Below are 3,806 nucleotides of genomic sequence, written 5' to 3'. Positions count from 1 at the left end.
GATGGCAAAGCTAATGGACCTGACAATGCACATGCTGATCATAAAACTATTTAACACCAACGGTACTCAACTCCTAATAAAAATATTTAATGAACCAAGAACATGGCTGAAGTCACGCCGACGTTTATTGCTGTACCAAAGAAAACAAAATCCGTATCCTGCAGTGATTTGCCGACCATCAGCTTAATGAACCATCTTTTAAAGTTATTTCTAAAAATCATACATCAAAGAATATATAGACTGTGCGAAGAAAAATTCAGCCGTAGTACAAAGTTTAGTTTTCGGAATGCAGTGGGTACGAGAGAGGCTCTCTTTAGCATAAAAAGGCTATTTCAACGATGTAGAGATGTGAACTGCAATACATATGCATGCTTCATTGATTACCATAAAGCATTCAGGTTAATGAACAGAAAGAGTAAAAATTGGGACCATTCCTTAGAAATTAAATGTAGGATAGAGAAAGCCAAATCTACATTTCAAAAATGGCTAAGCTATTCAAATGTCATGATTTATTCACACCCATAAAAATCAGGTTACTACCATGTTATATCTTTCGTATACTATTGTACGGAGTTGAGTCGTGGACTTTCACAGACACTACCTGCAGGAACATTGAGGCTTTCGAAATGTGGCTTTATCGTCGAATCCTGAAGATATCTTATACCGGTCACGTTACTAATCAGGACGTTTTATTAAGAATGGAAAAAGAAAAACAGCTGATAACCACAATAAAAACAGCCAAAATAGAATACCTTGGTCACATCATTAGCAACAACGAAATATATGAATTGCTGCAACTAATTTTACAGGAAAAAGTAGATGGAAAACGAGGCTCAGGAAGGCGAAGGATTTCCTGGCTGAAGAATCTATGTATGTGGTTCAACACAACAAATATTTTCAGACCAGCAGTGTGCAAAGTACAAATTGTCATGATAGTCGCCAATATCCGAAACGGGTAGACACTACAAGAAGATCTAAAAAACTGAATATAAATCTACTCCAGTGCTCCATCATCTTGATAATTTTGTTTATTCAGTGTTAAATATGGTTTTCAGACTTAAGTAATCACTTTGTTTTAAAAAATGGTCATACAAAAATTAACACAACGAACTTCAAATAAAGAAATCTATGCATAATAAATTAAAAAATAGAAAACTTGAGCTGGGTAAAAAAGAATTTATTATAACAATAATATAATTTAAATATTTATTGAAGCCTCATACACTATACAGCCATGTAGCCAATCATAAATTTAAGAATTCTTCACTGTCAGAATCTGAGCCACTCATATTACCAGTGTCTATTATGATTGGTTTAATGTTAGTGTCAACCATATTTTTTTCTCGGATATACCACTTTGTAATAATTTCATGAGTATGTTTCACACATTTTTCCCAAATTTCTGTGTTACATTGGTTTAGTGCCTCTTTCCACATATTTATAACAGCATTATCAGAATGTCCATCTCTACCAAGATTCTTATTGTAATATGACTTGCAGTTTGCCCAAATTAATTCAATAGCGTTGAATTCACAGTGATAAGGAGGTAGTCTCAACACTTCATGGCCGTGTTCTTTTAGTAGTTCATGCTAACAGATGTTTTGCCAATAAATGCAACTTCTTTATCCCTTAATTCATTACTTATACTTTGCAGAGTAACATGTTTCTCTAAAAAAAAAGAACAGATAAGTACAGAATAAACCACACTGTTATAACTAGTTCAATGAAAAAGAAGTAATACTTTGATTTTATAAAACTATAAATTATTTCAAATTAAAAAACTCACAAGAAAATTGACTTAATATCCATTAATGTATTCAGCAGAAATTTTCTTAAACTACTCTCAACAATCTTTTTTACAACATACATTTATATAAAGTATTGATTAAAAAGTACCTTCTGGTTATCATGGTACATGATACCATTATCTTATGGTATATCAAATTCAGATTGAAGAAATTTTTAACTACTTACTTTGTTGGTACATGTCGTATACTGTATTACGCACTGCCATTTTTGATCCCTCAGACAGATCAGTTGTTTTGTTTTTCGGACGAGGTCTACTTTTGCCTGGCTTTGAAAGAATGTGATTATTTTCTTTCCTTTTAATAATTGTACATACTGTTCGTCGTTATATTTTTAATGCAGCAGCTACTCTCTTAAATAAAGAATTGTTTAATGATTTTCATAAACGAACATACATTTCAATATGTTACCTGTTGAACAGACGAAAATGGCTCCAAAGGCCCTCCATTTACTTTTTCTAATTCGAAATACTCCAACACATTCAACACAAGTTGCTAAGCTTGAGAAGTTAAAGGCTTGCCAGGCAGACTCTAAAAATAAAAACCTTTAAAAATATTTCATATTGTCCGTTGACGTAGTTTTAGCTATATTTAAATAATTAATGTCAATTTAGAGGTTAAAAAAATTTATTATTCGTTATTAGCTAATACATGAATTCTTACCTTAATAAATTGAACACGAAGGTAAGGGTTAGTCGTTATAACAACTGTTTGTTAAAAATATGTATATTTAAAGTATGAAAAAGGATTGATTATTTAAATCAAACGAAAATAATTTATAAAAATATTACACTCTGTCAAAACAAAATTTCCAATTGTCATGTCAATTGTCAGTAGACGAATCAATCAGCGATCATTGTTCTATGGCTGTCTTTGTTCAATGCATGGTGTTGTGTATGGACAGGCGGTTTAAGTTAATAGTTTTAGTTTCTGTGAGTAGGAAAGAGACGTAACATAAAAAATAATTCGTGAATAATGTCATACTTGTGCAAAGATCCGGCGGACCGACTGTATATATATATATATATATATATATATATATATATATATATATATATATATATATATATATATATATATATATATATAATATATATATATATATATATATATATATATAATATATATATATATATATATATATATATATATATATATAATATATATATATATATATATATATATATAATATATATATATATATATATATATATATACATATGCGCCTCTATTTAAATATCAGAAATATTAAAATGAAACAAATGCGCTCTAAAATTTTTGAGACCAACCCTGAATTTATCACTTCCGGACTTATAACGTTCCCTGCTGGGGTTAGGCTTTTCGGCAATTGTATTAAGTGACAATAATACCGGTTGTCATTTTGAATACGGGATTACAGTTCTGTGGGTGGTGTAACACCCATTTTTGTCGATTTGTTATCCGAACTACAACACTATCATGGGAGATTATGATGCTGTCAAAACATTTGGAAGAGATGTTTGCTTATACACTGTTTTTCTGGGAAATGAAAGATTGGAGAATAGCCGGAGAGAAACTGTTGGAGTTCTGCAGATATGATGAATGGTTTATTTAAAGAAGCAAATACAGTCAAAATAGCCAAAGGGTAAACGAAACTTATTATTTTTAAAAATACAGTTTACTAGTAAACATAAAAGATTTAAAATTTTATGATCTCTGAAAGAGTACGTTAAACGATATGCATAACATTAAATGAGTTTTACATTCCTTTAAAATATTAAAGTTAAAAATAAATTTTTAAGTAAAAGGTATCTTAGATCTATAATAGTAATAGTAGTTATAGCATTTGGAGTACTACATAAGGACGATTTCTAAGGATCTAGCCACATTATCGCCACGTTCGCTTTTCAATACCGCTTCGATATAATAGACAGAATATTTTGTAGCTTAACAAAAAACGTTAAATACGCTAAGTACTTATGACAGGCTATAGACCCAGAGCTGGTGAAATTAATTATGTAA

The 3,806-nt window shown here is 30.3% G+C and overlaps 1 long non-coding RNA gene across 1 annotated transcript; it reads right to left on the bottom strand.

Annotated features, from left to right (window-relative positions):
• Positions 1-1,192: 1,192 nt before the first annotated feature.
• On the bottom strand, positions 1,193-2,815 carry LOC140441679 (uncharacterized). Its single transcript, XR_011951024.1, has 3 exons — positions 2,217-2,815; positions 1,975-2,158; positions 1,193-1,668 (listed from the first exon to the last, which is right to left on the bottom strand). It is a non-coding gene; the product is annotated as an uncharacterized lncRNA (long non-coding RNA).
• Between the last annotated feature and the right edge of the window lie 991 nt (positions 2,816-3,806).

This window comes from Diabrotica undecimpunctata, chromosome 5 (assembly GCF_040954645.1).
Source record: "Diabrotica undecimpunctata isolate CICGRU chromosome 5, icDiaUnde3, whole genome shotgun sequence".
In the NCBI taxonomy this organism is placed as follows: domain Eukaryota; kingdom Metazoa; phylum Arthropoda; class Insecta; order Coleoptera; family Chrysomelidae; genus Diabrotica; species Diabrotica undecimpunctata.
The sequence above is the reverse complement of the archived record's forward strand: the minus strand, read 5'-3'. Positions and strand labels throughout refer to the sequence as shown.